Here is an 8774-nt window from a genome sequence, read left to right on the forward strand (position 1 = left end):
GGTCCACCAGAAACTTCTTTTTTTATGCTGGTCAGCACTTGCAGCCGTGAGAAATTTCTTGTTGAAAAACTTAATCCTCACGGACAATAGTGCTCTCGCATTCAACATGAAGAATGTGACAAAGCTAGTGTTTGCATTGTTGGATGCATATCCTTCCAGCGTTATTGTCTTCAAACGAATGTCATGAGATCTGAGAAAAGCCCGATGCTTCTTGAACCATCGATTGGTTATACCTTTTTCTCCATGTGTTAGTGCCTAAATAGATATGAAGATTGAAAACAGTTAATGTCTAAAAAAGATTATGTTGAAAGGGTGATAGCTGAACTATTAATTATAGTACACTATATATGGGCTTTCAATGTGCATGAAATCATCACCTTTATATATAAATTCTCCAGACATGGAAAGCATTGCAGCAAGGCAATAATGATGTTGGGATCAAAACACCACATACTGATTTATAAGGTCTTGATAGAATCCACCACCACTTATGGGATGGACAAGCTCTTCATTAAGCATAGAGCATAATATTAGCACTGAAAGTGTACTCCAAGAAGATACTTAACTTATGCGCACAAATGAAAATGCAAATTACAAAAGTGTACGTGAATATTATATAGTACCTCAATAGGTGTGGAGGCAAACACCATCTCGAACCATTTAAACGGATCACGAATTGCACCGAAGGTCTCCAATTTAGGTGCAGAGACCACAATTATTTGCGAATGTTTATAACAACAATGAAGGAGCAACCTTTCAAGTGAAGGGGCATTTTTGATGATGAGCTCTTGTCCTTCAAAACGAATTCCAATGCTTACAAGGTGAGGTGACTTTATTTTGACACAAGGGATATGGATTCCTATTCGAAAAACAAGCGCCAAACGCTCTAGTGCAGGGCAGCTGGAGTGGATGATGTTGTGAAGTGTGGCCACCGACAGATCAACCAACACAACTGCATGTTTTTTCAACAGTGGGAGTTGAAGCATTTGTACTAGATTGTCTGCTAGATGGCACCGGGTTAAGGTGGTGGTGTGGAGAGAGGAGGAAAACCATGATATAGGCATCAGCGGTGAGGGCACATATCCAGCACTAGGTGGTAACCCATCACTGTAGTAATGGTAGAACTCAAGCTGCTGGAGTTTATCGAATTGACGGGATGTTAGCCAGGCGGCCACCATGAAGGGTATGTCCAGCAGGTAGCATGCGGGATGCAGATGCATTGAATGGAGCCCTGGTGGGAGGAGATGATGGCTCTGGGGAGTTCAGAATCATCATCGACAGATAGCTAATGATAGTCAAGATTAAGAGGCGCGGTGCGCCATCGAGATGCGAGGACTTGTGTGCGGCAGCCATCCTTGGTGGGGAGAAGGGAGATGATCTCCCCAATGATGGCGTCCAGGAGATTGCTGATGCGGTCCGCCAGAGATTCTACCGGTTCCTCAGGTCCAGAGAGGCGTGGCCGCTTCTGGCCACGTTGCCGGGTCCAAGATCTACATCCGGCGGCGGCGCTGGCCGGAGCCTCATCTATGTACATACCAATCTGAAAGAAAAAATGGCAAAAACATATATGTAGCACATTCAAAATCAATTCTCAAGGTTTGGAACAAAAAGGCACAAACATATATGTGGGACATTCAAAATCAATTCTCAAGATCTAGCCATGAATTATTAGCACGCACGCTAACCCTAGTCGGGTTATTAGCAAAAATCATATGTACAGAACAAACAAGTAATCACTAACTCTATACCGATAACATTCAAACAATCAATACACTACATGCATCTTAATTACTCTGATTTCATGGACTGAGAGAACATAACCATATTTGTATTCCAAAAAAATAGATAGGCGGGAGTAACCAGAGAAAACACATGATATGTTTGCCACACAAATGGGTATATAGATGACTAACCGGTTATTCGTCGGAGTCGCAGTCATTGTCGGAGTTACTGTTGACCTCCGCCTCCAGCTGGGGGGCACGACAGCGCCGACGAAGTCAAGGTCTTGCTGCTACCCGCGCGAGACCTCGTCGATGGAGGCGACAACCTCTGTGCCCAGCTTCGCATGTTGCACGGGTGCTTCACCAGCCCCGGCATCGCCACTCTCTCTGATGGTGCACTTCGGTGGCATCATCATACACTCCAGAGTCCAAACGTTGGTGACCACTGTGGACCGGGGGTGCGGCCTACTATTATGGCCGGTGGCTCGGGTGCGCAATTAATACAGACCAGTGGGAGCGAGGCGGGCGGCGGTTAAAGGTTGTCTCGCCTCCCGATGAGCCTGCGCGGCGGACTTCTGCCATGCCATCATTTCACACAGCTACTCGCACGCCTCCCAGTGACACTGCAAAGCAAAAACGCCTCTCGTCAATAATCAAACCTGCACGCACGCCTCCTGGTCTACCTGCGCGGTGGATTGCTCGCGTGCGTCCCGTCCACTCACGCCTACTCGCATGGCATACGGGGCGCGTGGCAGCACGTACATTTTTTCATTTATTGATGATTCATTCTGCCGCTTTACTGCTTAACCGAAGCATGGCACGGTCTAACGTACATGGTCAGAATAAGTAATCCGTATGAGATATTGGTTTCCAGTTATTAACAATCTCCCATTTGTAAGAAGATTATATCAAAACGTGTCTCAAATTTGATGAAAAGTACAATATCACAGTCTATTGGTGTCCATATATGACACCATGATAAGTCTCATCAATTTCAACTAAGTTATGGATTTACTGAATTTTAAAAATATATATTCTCAATGTTTTGAGATCTCTTCCATGGGGAAACATGCACCCAGGGACACATATGATTTTGCAGTCCATTTTGGTGCACATGTAGCTCTAGTTTTATTTTTGCACATTAAATCCCTAGGAAATCAATCAATGTATAAAAATGGTCGAATGATGTCTGTATTTTTAATTTTAACATGACACTCCTTTGGTCACATGTTCGCTGCAGAGAAAGTTTGACATGCCTCAGAGTGGCTGTGGTGGTGCGGGATGTGTGTGTCTGTGTGTGGGGGGTGGGGGGAGGGGTCCTGCAGTACACTACGAGCATGAGCCTCTGTGTGGGATTATTGATCATTTTGTGAGTCATATATGACACATCAAAGTCGTGAATTGGTTATTTGAAGCATTACAAGACCCTTTCATACATACATGTTCGGGCCACATGAATGCATTGGTTGTCCTCTCGGACACTCTCCCTCCTGCGGTTATCAGCGACGTGCCCATTCGTTAGTGAAAGCACAAGTCCTCCCTAGGTGGTTTTCGTAATTAATGTCAACATATTTCTTGTTGGACTAATGTATTTACCTAGTATATTTCAGATAAGTTCCAAAATGGAGTGGTGTGGACAAGAGGATGTGGAACTCCTGCAAGATGCTAAGAACAAAGGGTTGGCTCAAGCTCAAAAGCTCAAGACTCTACATTTTCATTTTAGTGATCCAAGATCACATTGAGTCCATAGGAAAGCCAATACTATTAAAAGGGGATGAGGTGTTGCTTAATGGCTTGCTTGCTCAAAATGCTTAGTGATATGCTCCAAAAACCCTCAATCACTTTCTCATATCCACATATATCCCTAACCAAAATTCAAACTCGGCACCACTGAAATATTCTATCTGGCGCCACCGAGTTCACTTGACATAGCCACTGCCAGAAACCCTAATCAATTCGGTCTCACCGATGGGATCTCGGTCTCACCGAGATGAGCTCGCAAACTCTTTGTTACCTGTTGTAATTATTTCGGTCCCACCGAGATGAGCTCGCAAACTCTTTGTTACCTGTTGTAATTATTTCGGTCCCACCGAGATAAGCAATCGGTCCCACCGAGTTTGCCTGGCGAACTCTTTGTTTTGCTTATTACCAAAATCAGTCCCACCTAGTTTGTGTAATCGGTCAAACCGATATGAGTTTTTACCCTAACCCTAGCACATCGGTTCCACCGAGTTGATCATATCGGTCCCACAGAAAAGCCTAACATTCACATTTGAACTGAATCGGTCCGACCGAGTTTTCTGATCCGGTCCCATCGAGATTTTTGAATTGTGTGTAACGGTTAGATTTTGTGTCGAGGCTATATATACCCCTCCACCCTTCCTTCATTAGAAAGGACAGCCATCAGAACATGCCTACACTTCAGCATTCATTTTGTGAGAGAGAACCACCTACTCATGTGTTGAGACCAAGATATTCTATTCCAACCATTTGAATCTTGATCTCTAGCCTTCCCCAAGTTGCTTTCCACTCAAATCATCATTCCAACAAATCCAAATCTGTGAGAGAGAGTTGAGTGTTGGGGAGACTATCATTTGAAGCACAAGAGCAAGGACTTCATCATCAACACACCGTCTATTACTTTTGGAGAGTGGTGTCTCCTAGATTGGTTAGGTGTCACTTGGGAGCCTCCGTCAAGATTGTGGAGTTGAACCAAGGAGTTTGTATGGGCAAGGAGATCGCCTACTTCGTGAAGATCTACCCTAGTGAGACAAGTCCTTCGTGGGCGATGGCCATGGTGGGATAGACAAGGTTGCTTCTTTGTGGACCCTTCGTGGGTGGAGTCCTTCGTGGACTCGTGCAACCGTTACCCTTCATGGGTTGAAGTCTCCGTCAACGTGGATATACGATAGCACCATCTATCAGAACCATGCCAAAAATCTCTGAATCTCCAATTGCGTTTGCACACTCCAATCCCATCCCTTTACTTTCTTGCAAGTTGCATGCTTTACTTTTCGCTGCTCATATACTCTTGCCATGCTTGCTTGAATGTATTGTGAATGCTTTACTTTCCGCTGCTCATATACAATTGTGTTTGCACACTCCAATCCCATCCCTTTACTTTCTTGCAAGTTGCATGCTTTACTTTCCACAGCTCATATACTCTTGCCATGCTTGCTTGAATGTATTGTGAATGGTTAAACTTGTGCTAGAACTCCACCTTAACTTAAAGAAATTAAAAACTGCTACTTTTCTTTGCTAAGAGTCTATTCACCCCCCTCTAGACACCTCTTCTCGATCCTTTCAATTGGTATCAGAGCATTGGTCTCCATTGCTTTGGTTTAAACACCTTTGGAGGAAGATAGGTGAGTCTACGTTGGGGAGTCTTAGACGTAGAGTGCCTATACTTGATGGAGAGTTCTTTCATGAGTGGAAATTTGAGATGCTTTAGATTTTCAATAAATATCATTTGAACAAGTACATTACTAGCCCTTGTGCACCTCATGTTGATCCTTTGCATCCTACCCTTGATGAGTCTTTTGACATGATCCGTAATCTTAGAACTGTCAATTTAATCACTAGAGGATTGCCTAGAAACTTGTTTGCTAGCTTGCCTGCTCTTGTTTGTGCTTACACCATATGGAGATTTCTTGAGAAACGATTTCCACACTATTCCTTGCAAAACTTGGATGAAATTATTCATAACTCTATTGCGTTGAGTAAGATGAGTTCCAATGATCCCAAATTTGGTGATTGTCTATTTGAGCTTACTAATCTCACGCATGCGAAAGGAGATGTTGGAATCATTAGCAATATCATCTCCGAAGCCATTAGAATTCATAAAGATGACTATTGTGATGACCATTTATCTAATGAATTACCCTCTCTAGGAATTGATCCATCACAAGACGATGTTGAACATGGATACTATGATGAGGATGATGATAGTGACTTTGATCTCGATGAGTTTATGAGACACTTTGGTCTTATGGCTAATCTTCGCGGCTACATGGCTGGAGGAAAGGAATGGGTTCTTGATAGTGGGTGTACCGATCACATGACCAGAGACAAGGATATGTTTCGTGAGCTTTGTAAGTGCATCTAGTGCCACCCCTAGTTGGTTTTGGAGTATTGACGACAAACCTAGTTGAGGGACTAATGTGTTTGTGAGAATTGCAGGATAACACAGGTAGAAGTCCCTCATTGATTCGGTTTTCCTACCAGAGATGACCCCTAAAAATGTATGAAGACATTGAAGTCAAAGGTGGTATGTGAAGACATTCACATTGAAGACTATGACAAGAGAAGACATCGCGTGAAGACTATGGAGCGCGAAGACTTAGCAGTTTCGTCATTCTGTGTTTTTCTTTGTTGAGTCATAGGAACCACCGTACTATTAAGTGGGGTCCAAGAGAACCAGTCAGAATGACTGAAGTGATGCTTAACCAAAATCCTATATCTTCGAGTGAAGACTATGAGAGCAAATCTTGTCCAGAGTTGGATAAGTCAGCTTTGCTTGTAGCCCAAGTAAAGTTGCCGTGTATGATTGAAATCTGACCGTTGGAACACGTGTCAGTTCCTTAGTAACCCAGGGTCATTTCGGACAAATCAGGTCGGGTTGCCTAGTGGTTATAAATAGCCCACCCCCTACAACCATAAACGGTTGGCTGCTCAGAGTTAAAGCACGGCTTCTGTCGTTTGAGAGCAACCCACCTCGAAGCCTTTGAGAGAGAATTCCTTGAGAGGATAAAGCCCTAAACACCCAGAGCCAAAGAGTGTTAGGCATCACTTAAGTCTTCCTGTCTGTCTGATCTGAAGACTTATTACACTTGAGGACTGTGAATCCTCCAGCCGGTTAGGCGTCGTGTTCTGAGCATCCAAGAGTCATTGTGGATCGCCGGTGAACGAAGTCTGTGAAGGTTTGGAAGTCTACCTTGAAGACTTACCAGAGTGATTGGGCGAGGTCTGTGTGACCTTAGCTCAAGGGGAATACGGTGAGGACTAAGTGTCCTGAGCTGCGGTTCAGGACTAGGTGTCCGGGACTGTGTGTCCTCAGGTTTAAATACCTATCCGCCCTAACCAGACGTACAACTGTCACCGCAGTTTGAACTTGTCTACCAAACCTTTGTCTTCATCCTGCACACTGGTTCTATCCTTCCCATCTCTTTATTTACAGTTGGCTCTTGTGAAGTTAGTGCCTATTTGCATTATCCATTTGTCTTCACTGTGTACCTGATCTTTACTGCCTAGCTGCTATTAGTCATTGTGCTTTCACTTCATTGAATACTTGACTATGGTCTGCCTAGTGTAGTCTACCTTCCGCTGCATGGTAATAGGTTCATTTCTATCATTTGTCTTCAAACTTCCATGTTTTGAAGACTTTCATAAAAATCACCTATTCACCCCCCCTCTAGTCGATATAACGCATTTTCAATAGGTATCAGAGCGAGGTACTCCCTTGTTCTGTGTGATTTTGGTTTAACCGCCTGGAGTTTTAGTTATGTCGACCACAGGAATGAAGACTGTGTCATGCCCCATCTTTGACGGTCACGAGTATCCCAAGTGGAAGGCCATGATGAAGAAGCGCCTCATGGCGACAAACAGCGAGCTATGGACCGTCACTGAGATTGGCCTGAACGATTTGTGCAAGATGGCGGAAGCTGATGACATTCGCAAGTACACTCTTCTCAACCTCACGGCGAAGGACGTCATCTGCTCCTGTCTGTCTCAAAATCAGTTTAGGAATATCATGCATCTCGATCATGCGAAGCTTATCTGGGACCGTCTCTCTGAGGTCTATGAAGGTCATCGAACTCGTCATGATCCTTGGTTTGAGGACTTTACGGAATCTCTCAAAGCGATGACATTCGAACCAGAATCATCATCTTCTGCATCATGCCTTATGGTAAAAGATGCTAAGGTAATTGAATGCTATCTATCTGAATCCAGTGATGATGAATCTGGTGATGAATTTGGACCCAGCTATGCAAAACTTGCTTCCCTTGCCACTAAACAACAGAAAGCTATGGAACATGTTCAAAAACTGTTAGACAAAAGCGATGACCTGTTGGACGCTGAAATGACTCGATCTTAGTCCTTAATTGAAGACATAAAAAATCTTCATGTTAAGTATGAGGAACTTGAAAGTCGTCATGAAACGCTCTCAACAACTCATGAAAAGCTTTCCTATGATTATCTTCAAAGGAAGCAAGATCTTGAGAAATTGAGAGCGGCTCATGAAGATCTTCAAATGGAAAACGAGTCACTTCGCGCCGAATAGATCAGTTCAGCTCAGGAAGGATTTGAACCACCATGTCTTAAATGCATTGAGCGTGATAACGCTACTTCTGTTGCTGAATGTTCTGCTGCTGCTACTATTGCAATATCTTCAACTGTTGATGTGGTAACTAACCCCTTTGCTGAGGGTACCACTGGTATTGCTGATGAGAATGCTAGGTTGAAGACACTGCTTGAAACAGGGATGTACAAAAGTCTCAAAGGGCATCAGACACTATGTGATGTCCTCAAAAGGCAGATCCTGAACCGAAACCCTAGGAAAGAGGGTGTTGGGTTCGAAAGGAAAATGAATGCTGATGGCTCTTACTGGAAACCTGAGCAGTACCCCAAAACCACATGGGTTGGTGCAAAGGAACCTTCAGCGGATCCATCCACCCTATCTGGCTTCACTTGTGCTAATCCCATTGTTATTGATGAATCCTTTGATGCAAACTATAAACTATTTAAGAATCAGAATGGTGAAGTGTTTGCCAGGTATATTGGTACTAACTGCAGGAATGGACCGCCTATGAAGAAGATCTGGGTGCCGAAAAGGTGTTTGGAGAATCTTCCTGTGAATGTCATCATGACACCACAGGTGAAGAAGACAAACCCCAGACCACAGGCTTCATACGGTCCAAAGGCTTCATACAGACAGAGGACTCACCTAAGTCGCGCTAACGCAAGTGTTTTGCAGGGAAACCATACTCAGGCCTGTGAATATGAGCGCGTTTCATCAAACCGCCATGTTCATAAGACCAAGAACTATTCTGCTTA

At 44.0% G+C, this 8774-nt stretch overlaps 1 pseudogene; it reads right to left on the reverse strand.

The window, feature by feature from the left end:
* Window positions 1–511: 511 nt before the first annotated feature.
* On the reverse strand, window positions 512–2455 carry LOC147990640 (putative FBD-associated F-box protein At3g50710; annotated as a pseudogene).
* Window positions 2456–8774: the final 6319 nt, after the last annotated feature.

The sequence above is a fragment of the Triticum urartu genome, chromosome 1A (assembly GCF_056163025.1).
Source record: "Triticum urartu cultivar PI428250 chromosome 1A, HENAU_Tu73, whole genome shotgun sequence".
Classification (NCBI taxonomy): domain Eukaryota; kingdom Viridiplantae; phylum Streptophyta; class Magnoliopsida; order Poales; family Poaceae; genus Triticum; species Triticum urartu.